The sequence below is a fragment of the Sceloporus occidentalis genome, unplaced genomic scaffold (genome assembly GCF_023333645.1).
Source record: "Sceloporus occidentalis isolate IW3139 unplaced genomic scaffold, rSceOcc1.0.p SCAF_22, whole genome shotgun sequence".
Classification (NCBI taxonomy): Eukaryota; Metazoa; Chordata; class Lepidosauria; order Squamata; family Phrynosomatidae; genus Sceloporus; species Sceloporus occidentalis.
Window position 1 is genome coordinate 15,800,941 of NW_028317002.1, and position 25,490 is coordinate 15,826,430.

The following is a 25,490-nucleotide window of genomic DNA, read 5'->3' on the forward strand; positions in this document are numbered from 1 at the left end:
GCGGTTGCCTATCTGAAGGTGACAGAACTCAACAAACAAAGTCACATTGGATTCGTCTTTGGTAAGGCTAAGTTGGCTCCCAAGCCTGATCATACTATTCCCAGACTTGAACTCTGTGGGACTGTGTTAGCAGTGGAGATTGCAGACTTCATACAACAAGAACTGGGTGTCGACATAGAAGAGGTCCAGTATTACACGGACAGTAAGGTCGTTTTAGGTTACATTTATAATCGGACTAAACGATTTTATGTGTACGTCAGTAACCGCATAGAGAGAATCAGGAGGTCTTCAAAACCTGAACAATGGCACTATGTGCCATCCAACTTTAATCCAGCAGACCACGCCACTAGGCCGATGTCTATAGGTTCCTTTATTAACTCTTCTTGGCTTACAGGTCCGGAGTTTCTGTTGAGACAGAGGGACGAATGTATACAGGAAGTTTTCAGCATCCAGGATCCGGATAATGATCCAGAAATCCGCGCTGAAGTTAGTGCATTAGTTACTGGAATAAAGCAAACCTCCAGCCTCGGTTGTCAGCGCTTCCAGCGTTTCTCCTGTTGGATGAGACTCGTCAGAACTATCGCTAGGTTAGTGCACATTGCGAGATGTTATCACAGTACTCAACAAGATAAGGATTGTCATGGCTGACACGTCTGTCATAAACCCCTCTCTGCTGAAGATATCTCTCATAGTGAGTCCCTCATAATACGCCATGTCCATCAGGAAGAATTCAACGTAGAATGGAAGTGCTTGTACAACAAACAGCGGATTCCAATAAAAGGCCCTCTTGCCAATTTAAATCAAGTTATGGACGGTTCTGGCTTGCTGAGAGTCGGTGGTCGTTTGAATCAAGCCCACCTAGGAGTTGCAGAACAAAATCCTCTCATCATTCCCAGCAAACATCATATCACTGTCTTGCTGATCCGACACCACCACGAAAAGGCTGAACACCAAGGCAGACAAATCTCTGAGGGCAGGTTACGGTCTGCAGGCCTTTGGATTATAGGTATGAAAAAACGTGTGGCCCAAATACTTCACGACTGCGTGCACTGTCGTAAAGCAAGAGGAAAACAACTATACCAACAAATGGCTGACTTGCCTGTGGATAGACTATGTACAGAGCCACCATTCACCTACGTTGGCCTAGACATTTTCGGGCCATGGATGGTGTCTGCACGCAGGACCCGTGGCGGTCACGCAAACAGTAAGCGTTGGGCTGTACTATTCACTTGCATGAGTGTGCGTGCCGTTCACATAGAGGTGATAGAATCCATGGACACATCCAGCCTTATTAATGCCTTAAGACGGTTCTTCGCAATCAGAGGACCAGCGAAACAGTTGAGGTCTGACCGCGGAGGAAACTTCATCAGAGCAAGTAAAGAACTGAACATCGATACCAAGCCCACTCAAGATCAGTTGGCAGAGAAAGGTTGCACTTGGATTTTCAATCCTCCTCATAGTTCCCACATGGGGGGCTCCTGGGAGAGGATGATCGGGATCTCACGCAGCATCTTGAATTCTATGTTAATGGGTGTAAACTCTTCAAGGCTCACACATGAGACCCTAGTCACCCTTCTCGCTGAAGTTTCAGCCATAATCAATTCAAGACCACTTGTGCCAGTGTCGATGGATCCTGAAACACCAACTGTACTGACTCCTGCTATTCTCCTTACCCAAAAAACGGAGGATACGCTAATACTTAGTAAAGAATTTACCCATGCGAACATCTACCAGAAACAATGGAAACGTGTACAATACCTAGCGGATTACTTCTGGAACAGGTGGCGAAAGGAGTATCTTGTGATTCTTCAAGGAAGAAGAAAATGGCAACACCACAAACCAAACTTGAAAGAAGGAGACCTCGTGTTGATGAAGGAGCAACAAACCGAACGGATTCACTGGCCTATGGGACTTATTACAAAGGTTTTTCCTAGCAAAGATGGCAGGGTCCGGAAGGTGGAGTTGACTATCTTCAGAAAGGGTGAGCATAAAACGTTTGCAAGGCCAATTAACGAACTTATTATGATACTACCCATCGAGAACATCCCTGCAGGATAAACAGAACTGAACTTGAATTTTGTGGATCTTCTCCATTCCAAGTTTGAAACAGGACTATGTTGTAATGTTTCCTGTTTTATTCTAACATGTTTGTTACAGGTTTGTTCCATATATTTTTTGGAAATTACTCATAGTGAAATTCCCTTGGGAATTTCAGACGGGGAGTGTGCTGTCTTCTGTACTGTTCTCATATTTATTTAACTGTCCACCATATTATCGGTTCTTCCATCACCATATTGTTTCTATGTATGGTCGTTTTGCTGCCATCTGCTGGCCAGAATTTGTATGCTGCACGCCTCTGTTCTTGTTAATAAAGCTTTCATTTGCTGGGCGTGTTTTCAGGAGCCTGGGTCCATGTCACTTCCTGCAACCCTTGTGTGAGGGATCTGCTTTCTGTGTGACTGGACATTCATCACTCGGGCTCGTAAGGCATCAGTTTTTTGACCAGCAGTTAGCCTCAGGAAAGATATCAACAGACAACACCAAGGTCATTTCAGTATTATACCAATGTTTGTATTTTGGGTCAAATAAACCCACATTGATTCAAATCACCGTGTCTACGTGTATCCTTCTAACCTGAGCTTTTGCCGGTCCTGTCTGCTCCACTGCTTGGACACGAAGGTAGGAAAGTCACACAGCCACTACCAGTTACACCTTCATTCGCCTTCATGTGGAGACAGAATACCTTCCTTTAGTGCTTTTGAATGCTCTGCTGGATTTCCACCTTTGCAAATGAAACCCCAATACCGATTGTAAGAGTAAAATCCTTACTCTGCGCTTTCCAGCGGAAGGAAGTTGGTACAAAACGTAGTGGCGAGGTAAGTCCATTAGTTGATTCCCTTTTGATGACAATCCAAATTTTCAAGCAATTGTACTAGAAATAATAATGCCAAGGTCGCAGGTTCAATCCCCGTATGGTCCTGTTGCTTCTTTTCTCTCTTTTCAGCACAGTCTTAACATGAGCTGTTGCAACTTGCAAACCTTGTCCCGTACGCACGTTGCATCTGGCTAAAGAAAGCTACTGATACAGGATTTAGGGCTTTTTGGAGCACGTGCTTGCAGTTAGTCTGCGCTTTCCAGTGGAAGGAAGTTGGTACAAAACGTAGTGGCGAGGTAAGTCCTTTAGTTGATTCCCTTTTGATGACAATCCAAATTTTCAAGCAATTGTACTGGAAATAATAATGGCAAGGTCGCGAGTTCCATCCCGGTACAAGCCAGTCGCTTCTATTCTCTCCTTTCAGTACAGTCTTAAAAGGTGCGTGAGCTTTTGCAGTGTACAAACCTTGCACCACACACTCTTTAAATCTGTCTAACGAAAGTCACTGATACAGGTTTTTGGGGCTTTCGGGAGCGGACAAACCCACAGCTAGTCCTCGTTAGTATAGTGGTGAGTATCCCCGCCTGTCACACGCGAGACCGGGGTTCGATTTCCCGACAGCGAGTCCTTCCTTTAGCGCTTTTGATTGCTCTGCTGGATTTCCCCCTTTGCAAATGAAACCCAAATACCGATTGTAAGAGTAAAATCCTTACTCTGCGCTTTCCAGTGGAAGGAATTGGTACAAAACGTAGTGGCTAGGTAAGTCCTTTAGTTGATTCCCTTTTGGTGACAATCCAAATTTTCAAGCAATTGCACTGGAAATAATAATGCCAAGGTCGCAGCTTCAATCCCCGTATGGTCCTGTTGCTTCTTTTCTCTCTTTTCAGCACAGTCTTAACATGAGCTGTTGCAATGTGCAAACCTTGTCCCGTACGCATGTTGCATCTGGCTAAGGAAAGCTACTGATACAGGATTTAGGGCTTTTTGGAGCACGTGCTTGCAGTTAGTCTGCGCTTTCCAGCGGAAGGAAGTTGGTACAAAACGTAGTGGCGAGGTAAGTCCTTTAGTTGATTCCCTTTTGATGACAATCTAAATTTTCAAGCAATTGTAATGGAAATAATAATGCCAAGGTCGCAGGTTCAATCCCCGTATGGTCCTGTTGCTTCTTTTCTGATACAGGATTTAGGGCTTTTTGGAGCACGTGCTTGCAGTTAGTCCTCCTTAGTATAGAGTAAACTTCTTACTCTGCGCTGTCCACCTCTGAATCTGTTGCGCATGGATAGTATTAAATACGTCTCGCAAGCCTGATTGCCTATGGCGGGAGATATGGTAAGGTGTCTCTGACTAGCACTCGTCCTCTTTTTCACAAGCTGGGGCAAGCCCGGGGGTAGAGACCCTTTACCTTTTTAACGATACAGCTTGTCCATTAGTAGCTTTTTTGATGATGACAATACAAATTTTTGGGCACTTGTACGGGAAATAATAATGGCAAGGTCGCGAGTTCCATCCCGGTACAAGCCAGTCACTTCTATTCTCTCCTTTCAGTATAGTCTTAAAAGGTGTGAAGTTGGTACAAAATGTAGTGGCGAGGTAAGTCCTTTAGTTGATTCCCTTTTGATGACAATCCAAATTTTCAACTAATTGTACTGGAAATAATAATGCCAAGGTCGCAGGTTCAATCCCCGTATGGTCCTGTTGCTTCTTTTCTCTCTTTTCAGCACAGTCTTAACATGAGCTGTTGCAACTTGCATACCTTGTCCCATAAGCACGTTGCATCTGGCTAAGGAAAGCTACTGATACAGGATTTAGGGCTTTTTGGAGCACATGCTTGCAGTTAGTCCTCCTTAGTATAGAGTAAACTCTTTACTCTGCGCTGTCCACCTCTGAATCTGTTGCGGATGGATAGCATTAAATACGTCTCGCAAGCCTGATTGCCTATGCCGGGAGATATGGTAAGATCTCTAACTAGCACTCGTCCTCTTTTTCACAAGCTGGGGCAAGCCCGGGGGTAGAGACCCTTTACCTTTTTAACGATACAGCTTGTCCATTAGTAGCTTTTTTGATGATAACAATACAAATTTTTGGGCAATTGTACGGGAAATAATAATGGCAAGGTCGCGAGTTCCATCCCGGTACAAGCCAGTCACTTCTATTCTCTCCTTTCAGTACAGTCTTAAAAGGTGCGTGAGCTTTTGCAGTGTACAAACCTTGCACCAGACACTCTTTAAATCTGTCTAACGAAAGTCACTGATACAGGTTTTAGGGCTTTCGGGAGCAGCCGCACCCACAGCTAGTCCTCGTTAGTATAGTGGTGAGTATCCCCGCCTGTCACGCGGGAGACCGGGGTTCGATTTCACGACAGCGAGTCCTTCCTTTAGCGCTTTTGATTGCTCTGCTGGATTTCCCCCTTTGCAAATGAAACCCAAATACCGATTGTAAGAGTAAAATCCTTACTCTGCGCTTTCCAGTGGAAGGAATTGGTACAAAACGTAGTGGCTAGGTAAGTCCTTTAGTTGATTCCCTTTTGGTGACAATCCAAATTTTCAAGCAATTGTACTGGAAATAATAATGCCAAGGTCGCAGCTTCAATCCACGTATGGTCCTGTTGCTTCTTTTCTCTCTTTTCAGCACAGTCTTAACATGAGCTGTTGCAACGTGCAAACCTTGTCCTGTACGCACGTTGCATCTGGCTAAGGTAAGCTACTGATACAGGATTTAGGGCTTTTTGGAGCACGTGCTTGCAGTTAGTCTGCGCTTTCCAGCGGAAGGAAGTTGGCACAAAACGTAGTGGCGAGGTAAGTCCTTTAGTTGATTCCCTTTTGATGACAATCCAAATTTTCAAGCAATTGTAATGGAAATAATAATGCCAAGGTCGCAGGTTCAATCCCCGTATGGTCCTGTTGGTTCTTTTCTCTCTTTTCAGCACAGTCTTAACATGAGCTGTTGCAACGTGCAAACCTTGTCCTGTACGCACGTTGCATCTGGCTAAGGTAAGCTACTGATACAGGATTTAGGGCTTTTTGGAGCACGTGCTTGCAGTTAGTCTGCGCTTTCCAGCGGAAGGAAGTTGGCACAAAACGTAGTGGCGAGGTAAGTCCTTTAGTTGATTCCCTTTTGATGACAATCCAAATTTTCAAGCAATTGTAATGGAAATAATAATGCCAAGGTCGCAGGTTCAATCCCCGTATGGTCCTGTTGGTTCTTTTCTCTCTTTTCAGCACAGTCTTAACATGAGCTGTTGCAACGTGCAAACCTTGTCCTGTACGCACGTTGCATCTGGCTAAGGTAAGCTACTGATACAGGATTTAGGGCTGTTTGGAGCACGTGCTTGCAGTTAGTCTGCGCTTTCCAGCGGAAGGATGTTGGTACAAAACGTAGTGGCAAGGTAAGTCCTTTAGTTGATTCCCTTTTGATGACAATCCAAATTTCCAAGCAATTGTACTGGAAATAATAATGGCAAGGTCGCGAGTTCCATCCCGGTACAAGCCAGTCGCTTCTATTCTCTCCTTTCAGTACAGTCTTAAAAGGTGCGTGAGCTTTTGCAGTGTACAAACCTTGCACCACACACTCTTTAAATCTAACGAAAGTCACTGATACAGCTTTTAGGGCTTTCAGGAGCAATTGCACCCACAGTTAGTATAGTGGTGAGTATCCCTGCCTGTCACGCGAGAGACCGGGGTTCGATTCCTTTCTTGATGATGACAATACAAATTTTTGGGCAATTGTACGGGAAATAATAATGGCAAGGTCGCGAGTTCCATCCCGGTACAAGCCAGTCACTTCTATTCTCTCCTTTCAGTACAGTCTTAAAAGGTGCGTGAGCTTTTGCAGTGTACAAACCTTGCACCACACACTCTTTAAATCTAACGAAAGTCACTGATACAGCTTTTAGGGCTTTCAGGAGCAATTGCACCCACAGCTAGTCCTCGTTAGTATAGTGGTGAGTATCCCCGCCTGTCACGCGGGAGACCGGGGTTCGATTCCCCGACGGGGAGGCTTTCTTTTAGCGCTTTTGATTGCTCTGCTGGAGTTCCACCTTTGCAAATGAAAACCCAATACCGATTGTAAGAGTAAAATAATTACTCTGCGCTTTCCAGCGGAAGGAAGTTGGTACAAAACGTAGTGGCGAGGTAAGTCCTTTAGTTGATTCCCTTTTGATGACAATCCAAATTTTCAAGCAATTGTACTGGAAATAATAATGCCAAGGTCGCAGGTTCAATCCCCGTATGGTCCTGTTGCTTCTTTTCTCTCTTTTCAGCACAGTCTTAACATGAGCTGTTGCAACGTGCAATCCTTGTCCCATACGCACGTCGTATCTGGCTAAGGAAAGCTACTGATACAGGATTTAGGGCTTTTTGGAGCACGTGCTTGCAGTTAGTCTGCGCTTTCCAGCGGACGGAAGTTGGTACAAAACGTAGTGGCGAGTTAAGTCCTTTAGTTGATTCCCTTTTGATGACAATCCAAATTTTCAAGCAATTGTACTGGAAATAATAATGCCAAGGTCGCAGGTTCAATCCCCGTATGGTCCTGTTGCTTCTTTTCTCTCTTTTCAGCACAGTCTTAACATGAGCTGTTGCAACGTGCAAACCTTGTCCCGTACGCACGTCGTATCTGGCTAAGGAAAGCTACTGATACAGGATTTAGCGCTTTTTGGAGCACGTGCTTGTAGTTAGTCCTCCTTAGTATAGAGTAAACTTCTTACTCTGTGCTGTCTACCTCTGAATCTGTTGCGGATGGATAGTATTAAATACGTCTCGCAAGCCTAATTGCCTATGCCGGGAGATATGGTAAGGTATCTCTAACTAGCACTCGTCCTCTTTTTCACAAGCTGGGGCAAGCCCAGAGGTAGAGACTCTTTACCTTTTTAACGATACAGCTTGTCCATTAGTAGCTTTTTTGATGATGACAATACAAATTTTTGGCGCAATTGTACGGGAAATAATAATGGCAAGGTCGCGAGTTCCATCCCGGTACAAGCCAGTCACTTCTATTCTCTCCTTTCAGTACAGTCTTAAAAGGTGCGAAGTTGGTACAAAACGTAGTGGCGAGGTAAGTCCTTTAGTTGATTCCCTTTTGATGACAATCCAAATTTTCAAGCAGTCTTAAAAGGTGCGTGAGCTTTTGCAGTGTACAAATCTTGCACCACACACTCTTTAAATCTGTCTAACGAAAATCACTGATACAGGTTTTATGGCTTTCGGGAGCGGCCACACCCACTGCTAGTCCTCGTTAGTATAGTGGTGAGTATCCCTGCCGGTCACGTGGGAGTTCGATTCCCTGACGGGGAGGCCTTCTGTGCTGTCTTCTGTACTGTTCTCATATTTATTTAACTGTCCACCATATTATCGGTTCTTCCATCACCATATTGTTTCTATGTATGGTCGTTTTGCTGCCATCTGCTGGCCAGAATTTGTATGCTGCACGCCTCTGTTCTTGTTAATAAAGCTTTCCTTTGCTGGGCGTGTTTTCAGGAGCCTGGGTCCATGTCACTTCCTGCAACCCTTGTGTGAGGGATCTGCTTTCTGTGTGACTGGACATTCATCACTCGGGCTCGTAAGGCATCAGTTTTTTGACCAGCAGTTAGCCTCAGGAAAGATATCAACAGACAACACCAAGGTCATTTCAGTATTATACCAATGTTTGTATTTTGGGTCAAATAAACCCACATTGATTCAAATCACTGTGTCTACGTGTATCCGTCTAACCTGAGCTTTTGCCGGTCCTGTCTGCTCCACTGCTTGGACACGAAGGTAGGAAAGTCACACAGCCACTACCAGTTACACCTTCATTCGCCTTCATGTGGAGACAGAACAGTCAAAAAACTGCCTTAGTGACCAGTACCACACTCAGGAATCTCCCTAGCAACAGGCCCACGTGCAGCAAATCTGCCCAGCCACTGAACATGTCTGGACAAGCCTAGGGGAATCAACGTGCATCCGCAGTATCTACTCCCTCGCCTGGAAGTCCTCCACAACTCCAAAAACCCAGCAATTCACTCAAAACACCTTAGGAAGCTTATCAAGTGCCCTATAGGAACCGTGCAGCAATTTTCAGCCCCCAATTCAAAAGTTTATTTTCTTAAAGAGATAGCGCACCTTAAATCAAAATGGCCGAAAAGGACCTTGCTCAGTTCCCCAGTGATAAAACAAAGCAAATGCAACCTGATAATGATAATTATGAAGAGCAGGAAGCAGAACCCACGCTTCCAGCAGACCAAGACGCACGACCAAGACGCTCTCTTAAACCGACGATAAAGGTCATTGAAAACTATCACACCATGAAAGATGAGCTATGTGATAACCTGGAAGAGCAATGGGAACGGGTTTCCTCCCTCATGTCAGGACTTAAATCCTCCTCAGGTGGTGCTGCCAGCTTACAAGTCGCCGTTGGACGGCTGAACACAGCTTATGAAAGATACAAGGGACTATCCACAAGGTATATAACCTTTCTAAGAGACTCTAATATCGATGAAGCCTCATCAGAACTGAGCAAGGCAGAATCATTAGACAGAGAAAGAGACGCCATGGTGCAGGATGTTAAAGATAAAGCGGAACTCCATATCTCTCATATGCAGGAAACTAGATCACACAGATCAAATTCATCTAAACATTCCTCCCGGTCATACAGATCATCGCGCTCTAGAAGCTCAGCCATGAGTGACAGAATAATAGAGGCCCGCATAAATGCAGAACAATCCAAGGCGAGACGTACCTTCATTGAGAAAACAGCTCTTGCAAAGGCAGAAGCAGAAGCTCGGATAAAGATTTTTGAATCAGAGATGGATGAGGAAATTGTGTTAGCCAAAGTAAGAATACTTGAGCAAGCATTGAGCCAAGGTCTTGATCCAGTCTGCTCGCTACCACAGGAAATGGACGATCCAGTCGATCGCACCAGTGACTATGTGCTGAAACAGTTACCCGTGCCACCCCTTATTTCCAGTACTGTACAAGTCGACAACACTGAAACCTCCGAACCAGCTTTACCTACGGTGCTAGTGCCACCCACAGCACCCGAGCAAGCTAATAACTGTCACCCGGATGTGCCCACTCAAGGACAGTTATTACAGCAAGATCAGGTGCTTTCTGGCCTACCTCCACAGCTCAAGCAGCAGTCATCAGAATCTACAGAGGCTAAACCACGGCTCAACCCTGCAGCAACATCATTCTACCCGGTAGCGTCTCACCCTTTCACGCCAAGCAACCCATACGCCCCAGGGGCATCACAAGTTGTCATGGCAACAAGCAGTGAGAAATCAGATATGTCTGAGTTCGCCAGGTTTATGGTGAGCAGAGAGCTAATCAACACCAGTCTTTCAAAGTTCGATGACCGTGCAGAGAGCTATAGAGCCTGGAAAGCAACCTTCAAAGCCGCCATTGCCAACCTCAACCTAACCGTAGAGCAAGAACTTGACCTCATGATCAAATGGTTGGGCCCAGGCTCTACAAATCGTATCAAGAGCCTCAGAACTGTCTATGTGGGACAAGCAGAAGCAGGTCTCGCTGCCGCCTGGCAGAGACTTGAACGGACCTTTGGTAGTGCAGAAGCGATAGAGAAGGCCCTATTCCAGAGACTGCAAAACATCCCAAAGATCAATCTCAAGGAAGTCCATAAGCTTCAGGACTTAAGTGATCTGCTCATGGAACTGGAGCTAGCCAAAAGAGACCCTCGTTTGACTGGGCTGTGCTACCTGGATACAGCGCATGGAGTGAACCCAATTGTTGTGAAGCTACCATACGGTCTGCAAGAGAAGTGGGCAGCGTCGGTCTCAAGGTACAAAAGAGCACATGACGTCACCTTTCCCCCATTTATTCATTTCTGTAGGTTCATCGATGAACAGTCCCAGATGAGGAATGACCCCAGCCTTGACTTCCTGGGGTCCAACACTATAGCCTCAGCGACGTCATCATCAGGGTTTGAAAGTGTCATGCATAAACACAGAGACTTTAAGAGCAGCGTGAGCGTTAGAAAGACTAACCTACCATCACCTGCAGTACCCACGGGAAAACAGTACACTACCTCATTAGGAAACAAGTCCTTCAATCGTGAATGTCCCATTCATAAAAAAACCACACTCACTGAACAAATGCAGAGGGTTTAGATCCAAAACCATACAGGAGCGCAAGAAAGTCCTCACCGAGCTTGGGGTATGTTTCAGATGCTGCGCTTCATTGGAGCACATGGCCAAGGACTGTAAATCTGCCATCAAGTGTGAAGAGTGTCATAGCGAAAGACATGCCTCAGCTATGCACCCAACCCCACTCGCCAGGGACTCACCGGCTGCAGTCGCCATTAGCCCCGCTCCAAGTCATGGCGGGGAGCCCCAGAATCACGCCAACACCGCCACAGCTGTTTCCTGCTCATGCTTGGAAGTATGTGGGGAGAGTCAGAGTGAGAAATGTTGTGCCCGACTATGCCTAATCAAGGTTTACCCAGACGGACAACCAGAAAAGGCAGTAAGAATGTATGCCATCATCGACGACCAAAGTAACCGGTCCCTAGCGGGACCTAAATTCTTTGAAGCCTTTGGAATCAAAGGACCATCAGAACCCTACACCTTAAACACCTGCTCGGGCCGCATAGAGACTAGCAGCAGAAGGGCACAAGGATTCATTGCTTCTCCTATCAATGGGGATACCGAAATACCCCTACCGACGCTGATCGAATGCGACCAAATACCCAACCATAGGGATGAGATTCCTACCCCAGAAGTTGCATTTCACCAACCACACCTAAGGCAGCTAGCCAGCCTTATCCCACCTATGGACATCAACGCCGAGATTCTACTCCTGCTCGGCAGAGACAATCTAAGGGTACACAAGGTGCGTCAACAATGTAATGGTCCCGACTATGCACCATACGCCCAGAGACTGGACTTGGGATGGGTAGTCATAGGGAACGTATGCTTAGATCAACCAGGAATTGACTCCTTCAAGACTTATGTGCGTGGAGATGGACGCACAACTTGCATTAAGCCGTGTCCTCATCACTATGAGGTGAAAGAGAAGTCTCCAGACCTCATACAGCCACCTGACATAATTTCTCCCTTCTTTGCCGAAGACTTGGGGAGATCAGTCTTTCACACAACCAAGAACGACGATAAAGTAGCCTTGTCAGTAGATGACAGAGAATTTGTCAAGATAATGGACAGAGAGTCCTTTAAAGACGAAACCGATCACTGGGTTTCTCCATTACCCTTCCGAGCTACCAGGCTAAGACTCCCTAACAATCTGGAACAAGCTCTGTCTAGATTTAACTCTCTTCAGCGTACCATGAACAGCAAGCCTGAAATGAGAAAACACATTGTCGCCTTTATGGATAAAATATTCCGTAACAACCACGCAGAAACAGCTCCATCCTTAAGGAAGAACGAAGAGTGCTGGTACTTGCCTTCATTCGGAGTGTATCATCAATGGAAACCTAATCAAATTAGGGTTGTTTTCGATTCAAGCGCCAAACATCAAGGTGTATCTCTAAATGATGTTCTTCTCACAGGTCCCAATCTGACAAATAACTTAGTAGGAGTGCTGATGAGGTTCAGGAAAGAGCCTGTCGCCATCACTGCCGACATTGAACAGATGTTCCACTGTTTCGTAGTCAGAGAGGACCACCGGAATTTCCTCAGGTTTCTGTGGTACAAGGACAATGACACCAATGCAAAGATGGTGGAGTATCGAATGAGGGTGCATGTATTTGGAAACAGCCCTTCACCTGCCGTAGCAACTTACGGCCTTCGGAGAACTGCATTAGAAGGAGAGTCCGAGTATGGAGCAGACGCGAGAGACTTTGTAGAAAAGGACTTCTACGTAGATGACGGACTCAAATCACTACCGACTGAAGAAGCGGCTATCAGTCTGCTCAAGAGGACTCAAAGAATGTTGTACCAAGCTAAACTTAGACTACACAAAATTGCTTCAAACAGCCTGGCCGTAATGAGAGCCTTCGAGTCAGGTGATCATGCACCTGGATTCAAGGACATTAACCTGGGACTGGACAGTCCACCTGTGCAGAGGAGCTTGGGCCTCAGGTGGGATCTCTCGGCCGACTCCTTCGGTTTTCAAATAAGTTGTGCAGACAAGCCATTCACAAAACGTGGTGTCCTATCAGTGGTGAACAGCCTATTTGATCCGCTGGGATTTGTAGCGCCCATCACCATACAAGGTAGATCCCTACTGAGACAACTTTCTGAAACCGTCAAGGATTGGGATACCCCACTTCCTTCTGATAAAGAGCAAAAATGGGAAGCCTGGAAACAATGTTTGTGTGCCTTGGATGAGATCCACATCCCGAGATGCTATGTCAAAACCTCATCTACCTCTAGCATAAAGAAAGAACTCCACGTGTTCTCAGACGCCTCCACGGAAGCCATTGCAGCGGTTGCCTATCTGAAGGTGACAGAACTCAACAAACAAAGTCACATTGGATTCGTCTTTGGTAAGGCTAAGTTGGCTCCCAAGCCTGATCATACTATTCCCAGACTTGAACTCTGTGGGACTGTGTTAGCAGTGGAGATTGCAGACTTCATACAACAAGAACTGGGTGTCGACATAGAAGAGGTCCAGTATTACACGGACAGTAAGGTCGTTTTAGGTTACATTTATAATCGGACTAAACGATTTTATGTGTACATCAGTAACCGCATAGAGAGAATCAGGAGGTCTTCAAAACCTGAACAATGGCACTATGTGCCATCCAACTTTAATCCAGCAGACCACGCCACTAGGCCGATGTCTATAGGTTCCTTTATTAACTCTTCTTGGCTTACAGGTCTGGAGTTTCTGTTGAGACAGAGGGACGAATGTGTACAGGAAGTTTTCAGCATCCAGGATCCGGATAATGATCCAGAAATCCGCGCTGAAGTTAGTGCATTAGTTACTGGAATAAAGCAAACCTCCAGCCTCGGTTGTGAGCGCTTCCAGCGTTTCTCCTGTTGGATGAGACTCGTCAGAACTATCGCTAGGTTAGTGCACATTGCGAGATGTTATCACAGTTCTCAACAAGATAAGGATTGTCATGGTTGACACGTCTGTCATAAACCCCTCTCTGCTGAAGATATCTCTCATAGTGAGTCCCTCATAATACGCCATGTCCATCAGGAAGAATTCAACCTAGAATGGAAGTGCTTGTACAACAAACAGCGGATTCCAATAAAAGGCCCTCTTGCCAATTTAAATCAAGTTATGGACGGTTCTGGCTTGCTGAGAGTCGGTGGTCGTTTGAATCAAGCCCACCTAGGAGTTGCAGAACAAAATCCTCTCATCATTCCCAGCAAACATCATATCACTGTCTTGCTGATCCGACACCACCACGAAAAGGCTGAACACCAAGGCAGACAAATCTCTGAGGGCAGGTTACGGTCTGCAGGCCTTTGGATTATAGGTATGAAAAAACGTGTGGCCCAAATACTTCACGACTGCGTGCACTGTCGTAAAGCAAGAGGAAAACAACTATACCAACAAATGGCTGACTTGCCTGTGGATAGACTATGTACAGAGCCACCATTCACCTACATTGGCCTAGACATTTTCGGGCCATGGATGGTGTCTGCACGCAGGACCCGTGGCGGTCACGCAAACAGTAAGCGTTGGGCTGTACTATTCACTTGCATGAGTGTGCGTGCCGTTCACATAGAGGTGATAGAATCCATGGACACATCCAGCCTTATTAATGCCTTAAGACGGTTCTTCGCAATCAGAGGACCAGCGAAACAGTTGAGGTCTGACCGCGGAGGAAACTTCATCAGAGCAAGTAAAGAACTGAACATCGATACCAAGCCCACTCAAGATCAGTTGGCAGAGAAAGGTTGCACTTGGATTTTCAATCCTCCTCATAGTTCCCACATGGGGGGCTCCTGGGAGAGGATGATCGGGATCTCACGCAGCATCTTGAATTCTATGTTAATGGATGTCAACTCTTCAAGGCTCACACATGAGACCCTAGTCACCCTTCTCGCTGAAGTTTCAGCCATAATCAATTCAAGACCACTTGTGCCAGTGTCGATGGATCCTGAAACACCAACTGTACTGACTCCTGCTATTCTCCTTACCCAAAAAACGGAGGATACGCTAATACCTAGTAAAGAATTTACCCATGCGAACATCTACCAGAAACAATGGAAACGTGTACAATACCTAGCGGATTACTTCTGGAACAGGTGGCGAAAGGAGTATCTTGTGATTCTTCAAGGAAGAAGAAAATGGCAACACCACAAACCAAACTTGAAAGAAGGAGACCTCGTGTTGATGAAGGAGCAACAAACCGAACGGATTCACTGGCCTATGGGACTTATTACAAAGGTTTTTCCTAGCAAAGATGGCAGGGTCCGGAAGGTGGAGTTGACTATCTTCAGAAAGGGTGAGCATAAAACGTTTGCAAGGCCAATTAACGAACTTATTATGATACTACCCATCGAGAACATCCCAGCAGGATAAACAGAACTGAACTTGAATTTTGTGGATCTTCTCCATTCCAAGTTTGAAACAGGACTATGTTGTAATGTTTCCTGTTTTATTCTAACATGTTTGTTACAGGTTTGTTCCATATATTTTTTGGAAATTACTCATAGTGAAATTCCCTTGGGAATTTCAGACGGGGAGTGTGCTGTCTTCTGTACTGTTCTCATATTTATTTAAATGTCCACCATATTATCGGTTCTTCCATCACCATATTGTTTCTATGTATGGTCGTTTTGCTGCCATCTCCTGGCCAGAATTTGTATGCTGCACGCCTCTGTTCTTGTTAATAAAGCTTTCCTTTGCTGGCCGTGTTTTCAGGAGCCTGGGTCCATGTCACTTCCTGCAACCCTTGTGTGAGGGATCTGCTTTCTGTGTGACTGGACATTCATCACTCGGGCTCGTAAGGCATCAGTTTTTTGACCAGCAGTTAGCCTCAGGAAAGATATCAACAGACAACACCAAGGTCATTTCAGTATTATACCAATGTTTGTATTTTGGGTCAAATAAACCCACATTGATTCAAATCACCGTGTCTACGTGTATCCGTCTAACCTGAGCTTTTGCCGGTCCTGTCTGCTCCACTGCTTGGACACGAAGGTAGGAAAGTCACACAGCCACTACCAGTTACACCTTCATTCGCCTTCATGTGGAGACAAAATACCTTCCTTTAGTGCTTTTGAATGCTCTGCTGGATTTCCACCTTTGCAAATGAAACCCCAATACCGATTGTAAGAGTAAAATCCTTACTCTGCGCTTTCCAGCGGAAGGAAGTTGGTACAAAACGTAGTGGCGAGGTAAGTCCATTAGTTGATTCCCTTTTGATGACAATCCAAATTTTCAAGCAATTGTACTGGAAATAATAATGCCAAGGTCGCAGGTTCAATCCCCGTATGGTCCTGTTGCTTCTTTTCTCTCTTTTCAGCACAGTCTTAACATGAGCTGTTGCAACGTGCAAACCTTGTCCCGTACGCATGTTGCATCTGGCTAAGGAAAGCTACTGCAACAGGATTTAGGGCTTTTTGGAGCACGTGCTTGCACTTAGTCCTCCTTAGTATAGAGTAAACTTCTTACTCTGCGCTGTCCACCTCTGAATCTGTTGCGGATGGATAGTAATAAATACGTCTCGCAAGCCTGATTGCCTATGGCGGGATATATGGTAAGGTCTCTCTGACTAGCACTCGTCCTCTTTTTCACAAGCTGGGTCTTGCAAGCCTGATTGCCTATGGCGGGATATATGGTAAGGTCTCTCTGACTAGAACTCGTCCTCTTTTTCACAAGCTGGGGCAAGCCCGGGGGTAGAGACCCTTTACCTTTTTAACGATACAGCTTGTCCATTAGTAGCTTTTTTGATGATGACAATACAAATTTTTGGGCAATTGTACGGGAAATAATAATGGCAAGGTCGCGAGTTCCATCCCGGTACAAGCCAGTCGCTTCTATTCTCTCCTTTCAGTACAGTCTTAAAAGGTGCGTGAGCTTTTGCAGTGTACAAACCTTGCACCAGACACTCTTTAAATCTGTCTAACGAAAGTCACTGATACAGGTTTTAGGGCTTTCGGGAGCAGCTGCACCCACAGCTACTCCTCGTTAGTATAGTGGTGAGTATCCCCGCCTGTCACGCGGGAGACCGGGGTTCGATTCCCTGACGGGGAGGCCTTCCCTTAGTGCTTTTGATTGCTCTGCTGGAGTTCCACCTTTGCAAATGAAACCCCAATACCGATTGTAAGAGTAAAATCGTTACTCTGCGCTTTCCAGCGGACAGAAGTTGGTACAAAACGTAGTGGCGAGGTAAGTCCTTTAGTTGATTCACTTTTGATGACAATCCAAATTTTCAAGCAATTGTACTGGAAATAAAAATGGGAAGGTCGCGAGTTCCATCCCGGTACAAGCCAGTCGCTTCTATTCTCTCCTTTCAGTACAGTCTTAAAAGGTGCGTGACTTTTTCCGTGTACAAACCTTGCACCAGACACTCTTTAAATCTGTCTAACGAAAGTCACTGATACAGGTTTTAGGGCTTTCGGGAGCAGCCGCACCCACAGCTCGTCCTCGTTAGTATAGTGGTGAGTATCCCCGCCTGTCACGCGGGAGACCGGGGTTTGAGTCCCTGACGGGGAGGCCTTTCCTTAGTGTCTTTGATTGCTCTGCCGGAGTTCCACCTTTGCAAATGAAACCCCAACACCGATTGTAAGAGTAAAATAATTACTCTGCGCTTTCCAGCGGAAAGAAGTTGGTACAAAACGTAGTGGCGAGGTAAGTCCTTTAGTTGATTCCCTTTTGATGACAATGCAAATTTTCAAGCAATTGTACTGGAAATAATAATGCCAAGGTCGCAGGTTCAATCCCCGTATGGTCCTGTTGCTTCTTTTCTCTCTTTTCAGCACAGTCTTAACATGAGCTGTTGCAACGTGCAAACCTTGTCCCGTACGCACGTTGCATCTGGCTAAGGAAAGCTACTGATACAGGATTTAGGGCTTTTTGGAGCACGTGCTTGCAGTTAGTCCTCCTTAGTATAGAGTAAACTTCTTACTCTGCGCTGTCCACCTCTGAATCTGTTGCGGATGGGTAGTATTAAATACGTCTTGCAAGCCTGATTGCCTATGGCGGGAGATATGGTAAGGTCTCTCTGACTAGCACTCGTCCTCTTTTTCACAAGCTGGGGCAACCCCGGGGGTAGAGACCCTTTACCTTTTTAACGATACAGCTTGTCCATTAGTAGCTTTTTTGATGATGACAATACAAATTTTTGGGCAATTGTACGGGAAATAATAATGGCAAGGTCGCGAGTTCCATCCCGGTACAAGCCAGTCACTTCTATTCTCTCCTTTCAGTACAGTCTTAAAAGGTGCGAAGTTGGTACAAAACGTAGTGGCAAGTTAAGTCCTTTAGTTGATTCCCTTTTGATGACAATCCAAATTTTCAAGCAATTGTACTGGAAATAATAATGGCAAGGTCGCGAGTTCCATCCCGGTACAAGCCAGTCGCTTCTATTCTCTCCTTTCAGTCCAGTCTTAAAAGGTGCGTGAGCTTTTGCAGTGTACAAACCTTGCACCACACACTCTTTAAATCTGTCTAACGAAAGTCACTGATACAGGTTTTAGGGCTTTCGGGAGCAGTCGCGGCCACCGCTAGTCCTCGTTAGTATAACGGTGCGTATCCCCGCCTGTCACGCGGGAGACCGGGGTTCGATTCCCCGTCGTGGAGGCTTTATTTTAGCGCTTTTGATTGCTCTGCTGGAGTTCCACCTTTGCAAATGAAACCCAAATACCGATTGTAAGAGTAAAATCCTTACTCTGCGCTTTCCAGCGGAAGGAAGTTGGTACAAAACGTAGTGGCGAGGTAAGTCCTTTAGTTGATTCCCGTTTGATGACAATTACATGATTTTAATATTTACATGACGAAAAGTCATGATTTTATTAAAGACACGGAGGCGAGTATTGCTTAACTCTTTCTTTACTGGATAAAATAGCCGCAAGAAATCATGAATAAAGGTACAAAGAGAAAAAATATATAGTATAACATGTGACTCCAACAACCAATCCCACAACAGACTGCTTCATAACACCAAACTCCTCCTCCAAAACTTCCTCTTTCTTTGGCTGGCGAACGTGAAGAAACTTGGAACCAGCAGTCAGACACGAACGTCAAGGTCCCGAAATCCACATCTGGGAGAAACGTAGAACAAAGAAACATCCTGGAATCCACTTAGGCTGCAGAAGAAACAAGAAATAGTAGGCGATCCATGGGTTAATACCAGCGGACCAAACAGAAATATACGGCATAGGCAACAAATACAAAACTGACAATGAGGATACAGAACATCATACACAATCAAAGATGTAATGAAAAGAGAAATAATTAAACTGATCATATGAGTATGCACCCAACACTTACCCATACCAGAACCAATCATCGGGAGGGAACGAGGAAAAATCAGACGAAGGGAGGGAAGCAATACTCGCCTCCGTGCCTTTAATAAAATCATGACTTTTCGTCATGTAAATAGCAAAATCATGTAATTTTATGACAAGACACGGAGGCTCCTCTTGCAAGTTTAAAGCTGGGCAATAATCGAGGAGAACAGATTAGGGGCAGGTTTGAAATAAAATTCTTTAAACGTAGAATGTCTGGACCAATCTGCCGCTTTCATAAGATCCTCCAAACGGCCGCCAAAAGTAATGACTTTGGTAGCCACGGCACTCCTGGATGAATGAGCCCCAAAAACCGAGGTATCCACCCCGGCGAGCCCCATAACACGCCGCAACCAGCGAGCCAAAGTTGTAGAAGACACAGGTCCGAATGGAGCTTTGAATGAAATAAAAAGATTAGGGTGAGATAGAGATCGAAACTCCACTGTGCGAGATTCATACTCCCGAAGACAAGCCACTGGGCATAAGGCCAAATTAGATGGAAAAGCCGGGTAAAAAACAGATGTGATCGACGTTTTTGTCCGCCTGGATATGTTAAAGGTAACCCCGTCCGGGTCGAAGGAACGATTGTCAAAGTCCAAAGCACGGACATCGGCTACTCGTTTGCACGAGATCAAACACAATAAAGTTACCAGTTTGGCCGATAAGTCCTTTAGGGAAAGGTCTTCATTCCGAGGCCAGGCCTCCAGGAAAGAGAGAACACAAGAGACATCCCAGGTAGTGGAATACCTAGGACGAGGAGGTCTACTATATCGAACACCCTTCAGCAAACGACAAACCAAAGGGTGTTTGCCGATCGGACAACCATTCAGGCCTCCATGCGAAGCAGAAATGGCAATCTGTAAACGTTAACCGTCCTGTAAGCCTTGCCGTCCTCAAAAAGAGATGTAAGAAACTGGAGTACCGCGTTCAAAGGTGCTGAAGCGGGATCCAAGTCCCTAGCCACGCACCAACGGGACCAAACTCTCCAAGCTGACCCGTAAGCCTTCCTGGTTCCCGGAGCCCAAGATGCTGCCAAAAGCCGATTAGTCGTGTCCGATACACCGCAGATTGACCAAGGTTCCCGGAAATCAGCCATGCTACCAGAAGCAGGGAGCCATCCTGGACCAAAGGATGAGGATGACCCTCCGGATTCCGTAGAAGGAAGAGTGACGTTGGCAACAACCTGGGGTGGTCTATCGACATTTCCAACAGAGAAGGGAACCACGGTTGCGACCTCCATAGTGGCGCAATGATCACCAACTGAACCCCTTGACGTCTGACTTGAAGTAGGGTACGAGGGATCATGGAAAAGGGGGGAAACGCATAATGGAGGTTTCCCGTCCAATCCTGCGCGAACGCCTCTACTGCCACAGCTTCCGGGTCCAGACGCCAGCTGAAGAACCTCGGGAGCTGAGCGTTGAGTCTGGAGGCGAACAGGTCTGTACATAAAGGACCCCAAAGAGAAGCGATAGAAAGGAACACCGTCGGATCCAATTTCCAGTCGCTGTAGTCCCGCAGGTATCGTGAGTACCAATCCGCTACCGTGTTGTGCAGACCCGGTAAGTATTCGGCCTGGATGGTAATGTTCCTGAGAAGACAGTGGTGCCAGAAATCCAACGCCAGAATCGCCAATGCCTTGGAATGGGTACCCCCCATGTGGTTGATGTATCGGACTGCCGAGACATTGTCCATCCGGAGTCTGATACAAACATTGGCGCAATCTTTCGAAAAACTGCGAACAGCAAACGATCCTGCCAGAAGTTCCAGACAATTGATATGGAGCCTGGTTTCCCCTGGAGACCAACTGCCTCCCGTAGTGAATCCCTCGCAATGAGCACCCCAACCATGAAGGCTGGCATCCGAGTCTATGGTGAACTCCGGTTGCGGACCCATAATGGCTCTGCCATTCCACGCTTCCAGGTTCTTGATCCACCATCGCATGATGTCCGAGTCCAAGGAAATGAGATCTGCGTAAGAAGCCCCTTCGCGGAGGTGAGCTATCTTCAGACGTTGAAGAGCTCGATAGTGCAACGGGGCAGGAAAGATCGCCTGGATCGATGATGTTAACAATCCCATGATCCTGGCAAGGTAACAAATAGAAATGAAAGGGCGGTTGAGAGCCCGGGTCAATTCCTTGCGAATAGTACGGATCTTGGCAGAGGGTAGACTGAGGGACCCTGATTCCGCGTCCACTAGGAAACCCAGAAATTCCATCCTGTGGGCAGGCGTCATACATGACTTCTCCTCGTTGATGAGGAAGCCCAAATCCACCAGAAGGGTAATTGTCAACTGAAGGTGCAACAACAACGTCTGCTGGTCCTGGGCCATGATCAGGAGATCGTCCAGGTAGATGATAAGCCTTACTCCTTGCATACGAAGCCAAGCCACCACAGGCCGTAGCAGTTTGGTGAAGCACCACGGAGCTGATGAAAGCCCAAAAGGAAGACATGTAAAACGCCATCTCCGTGCCTTCCAAAAGAACTGGAGCAGGTCCCGCGACGTTTCTGCCATGGGTACAGTGAGATACGCGTCTTGTAAGTCCAACTTCACCATCCAGTCGTTTGGTAAAAGTAAGTCTCGAAGGAGATGGATTCCTTCCATCTTGAAATGTCTGTAATGAACTAAAGCGTTTAGTGACCTGAGATTGATCACTGGACGAAAGCCGCCTCCCTTCTTTTGAACCAGAAATATGTTGCTTACATAACCTGGCAACTCTGCGTTGGCGAGTTCTATAGCACCTTTCTCCCATAAATTTGACAATTCTGTCTCTATCAAAATCTGGTCTTGAGGGGAGAACATAATAGGAGACGAAGAACAGGCTGGTACGGAATATCTATCAACTCTATTTCGTAACCCCGAACACAATTGAGGACCCACACGTCTGCCGTGAGATTTTCCCAAGCAGGGAAAAAATGACGGAGACGACCTCCCACCAGAAGACGGGAAGAAGGGATGGTTATATGTGTACTCACCATAGGGACGTCGCTGTGCTCTTCCCGAACCTCGTGAGCGCCATGGTCTGGCTCTTGACGGGAAAAATGGTGAAACCTGTCTGTACTGTCGGAAGTTGTCCATCCTGGTAGGAGGGGGTTGAGAGAAAGAGCCTCTGGAAGTTCGTGATGAACTAAAGGTGTTACGGCCGGCCAGACGGCCCCTGAATCTGCCGGCCCTGGTGGAAACCCGATTGTCGAAGACACGTCTCATAGAGGATTGGGCCTTATCTAACGCAGTGAAAGCCCCTACAAACCTCCCAAGTTCTTTTATGAAAGAATCTCCAAACAATAGCCCCTGAGCATCCTTGCCCGATTCAGTAAGGGCAAGGTTAACCAACTTAGGCTCCACTTTTAAGAGAATGGCTTTACGCCTCTCAATACAAAATGAGGTGTTAACGTTGCCCGCAATACATATAGCCCTCTGGATCCAGCCTAAGAGGGTATCCGGGTCAACGGCCTCACCCTTGTCTTTGGCAGTAGCCGCCAATTCAAACAATTTGGCCAAAGGACCAAAAATATCTAGGTGCTTGTCTTGACAAGACTTGAGGGCAGCCTCTAAGCCCTTTCTGGGGTTCCACCCTGACTTAGATAAGTATTGAACCATTTTAGGGTCCACCACAGGAGTCTCACAGACCTTGTTAGGTACAATAGGTCGTGGACATTCAGCCCGGAGCTTTTGTCTAGCAGTTTTACTAAGTGGTCGCCTGACCCATTTCTCGAGGTATTGGGCGATATGATCCGCCGGAACCCATTCAGCTGATCTAGGGTGATGGAGATCCTCGGGATCGAAAAGGGAATCACACTGGGGATCCAGAATACCCTCCGTGGTCGGGGAAGCGTGAGAGACCTTTTGGTCCTCGAGAGTGGGGGATGCTAGCCCCGAGGAACGTAAAGGTTCCTCATCCAAAACCTCATCCTCGGCCGAGGACACATCCGACACAGACCAGACCTCCTCTGCGGAGTCAAGCTCCGAATCCGAAACATCGGTGAGTGCCTTTGCGCACTTCCACCGCCGCGCCCGTTCTGCCTGGCGCGGAAAGGCTCATTTGCGTGCTGAAATCACGCCATCTTGGGCGGCATGTACATCGCCAGTCATATAATTTCTGGAGGTCGGAGGATTAAGATGCTTACGTTTAGCAAGCGCCTTCCTAGGTGCTGATAACGTGGGAGGGGCTGAGGAATGATGGTCAGGTGGTAAACTAGAAGTATGTTGAGGTACATTTTGATGAGAGGATTTTAGGGCCTGAGAAATTGAGTGAGACAATGTGGAGGTCATGGAGTCCATGGCTGCCAAAATGGCCTCTGAGACAGACTTTTGAAAGTCCATGTGGAGGCCTGCCCCTGAAGAGGATTCACCTCCTTCCATACTCATAGGTGAAACATTAGCAGTAACTTCCCCAGTAGGGGTTAAATTTTTGGTTGCCTGAGCAGGCATATCACTAGAAGTTTTATGCATGACTGAACAGGTGCTTAGAAGATAAGAACCTATGTGAAGAAAAAACTAACCTACTAAAATAAACTTAACCCTGCCTGGAAAAAACTGTGAAAAAAGTAATAAAACGCGGTACTGCAAGACAAAGACAGGTTCACCAGGGTGTAAGAGATGCTGATAGGTAGAAACGCCTGAAAACGATCAGAAAACGCTAACACGGCCGTCACAGCAGGCTTCGTGAGGAAGAAAAACGAAGCCACAATATGAAGAAACGGCGGACTCGCACATGCGCAGAAGAACGCGTAACACGTCCATTGCCGGAATGGCAGAGAAAAAAAAACCCCGCGAACAGCCGAAAAACGGAACGGAGCCGTCGGGTTCGCGTCTAAGAGGGACACAACTCAAACAAACTAAAGTCCAAGGCAGAACCAAACTCAAAAGCACAACGAACTGACAATAAGGAGAGAGTAACACTGGAGGTAGGAAACACTACATACGAAAGAGGGGTCAGCCGAAGGAGAAATACGCAATAGAGCAAAATAAGAAAATACACATATCGAAGAATTATATAAAAAAAAATCAAATATATATGGTAAAATATGAGAGAATGCACTGGCAATACTTATCTTTCCAGTGAGCAGCAAAGAAAGAGGAAGTTTTGGAGGAGGAGTTTGGCGTTATGAAGCAGTCTGTTGTGGGATTGATTGTTGGAGTCACATGTTATACTATATATTTTTTCTCTTTGTACCTTTATTCATTTTTTCTTGCTGCTATTTTATCCAGTAAAGAAAGAGTTAAGCAATAGGAGCCTCCGTGTCTTGTCATAAAATCCAAATTTTCAAGCAATTGTACTGGAAATAATAATGCCAAGGTCGCAGGTTCAATCCCCGTATGGTCCTGTTGCTTCTTTTCTCTCTTTTCAGCACAGTCTTAACATGAGCTGTTGCAACGTGCAAACCTTGTCCCGTACGTACGTCGCATCTGGCTAAGGAAAGCTACTGATACAGGATTTAGGGCTTTTTGGAGCACGTGCTTGCAGTTAGTCAGGCCCCTGGGAATCAGCGTAGCTAAATGGACAGGGAGCATGTATGTGTGTGGGTTAGTGCATGCTCAGGGAATGTCCGTGTTTTGATTGGGGGATGTTAATTGAGGGGTGGGAGACCCTAGGTGATATAAGGTGCCCTCTGGGTGACCCCGGTCACTGTCCTTTTTTACAGACACGGCCAACAGTCTTACCTGCTTCCCATCCACCCTCCCTCCCTATTTCTTGTGTACTAACTTTCTTTCTTTTGTCACAGCTGGCGGTTTGTGTGTCCTTGCCGGTCTGGTTTTGGTAAGTGATGGAGTTTGGATGCTGGTGTAATGGAAGGCTCAATCCTCCCCTAACCTCTGGTGTTTTATTGGACGTGCCCACCGAGCTTGTTGGATGGCTGGTGGTTAGCATTGGTGGTGGGACAGCGAAAGGTAGCTGTCAATTTTGTTTGGACGAGGGGGGAGGTGAGTACCTGTGGTCTGGATTGTGCAGTGTGAGAGGCCGGCAAGGACGGGGTTAATTCGGTTCCTGTGTTGGTTATGTTTTGAATATGTTACGGTAATGTGTTATGTATATTTGTATATTTGTATTTATTATTTATCGGTATTGTATATTATTCTTATTGGTTTATGGTGTTTTGGGCCAACACAGTGTTTTATGGTTTTATAATAAAATTGTGCTGTGGCCTGCTTTATCCAATTTCGGTCTCCGTGTCGTTATTTGGTGGGTTAAACTGGTATTGGGTTTACAATGCACGATACACACTACCTACATACATGCGCTTTCCAGCGGACGGA

At 46.2% G+C, this 25,490-nt stretch overlaps 2 non-coding genes across 2 annotated transcripts; both read left to right on the top strand.

The window, feature by feature from the left end:
• The first annotated feature begins 6,798 nt into the window (after nt 1-6,798).
• Nucleotides 6,799-6,870, top strand: TRNAD-GUC (transfer RNA aspartic acid (anticodon GUC)). Its single transcript has one exon. It is a non-coding gene; the product is annotated as a tRNA-Asp (tRNA).
• A 10,038-nt stretch (nt 6,871-16,908) lies between these two features.
• TRNAD-GUC (transfer RNA aspartic acid (anticodon GUC)) lies at nt 16,909-16,980 on the top strand. Its single transcript has one exon. It is a non-coding gene; the product is annotated as a tRNA-Asp (tRNA).
• The last annotated feature ends 8,510 nt before the right edge of the window (nt 16,981-25,490 follow it).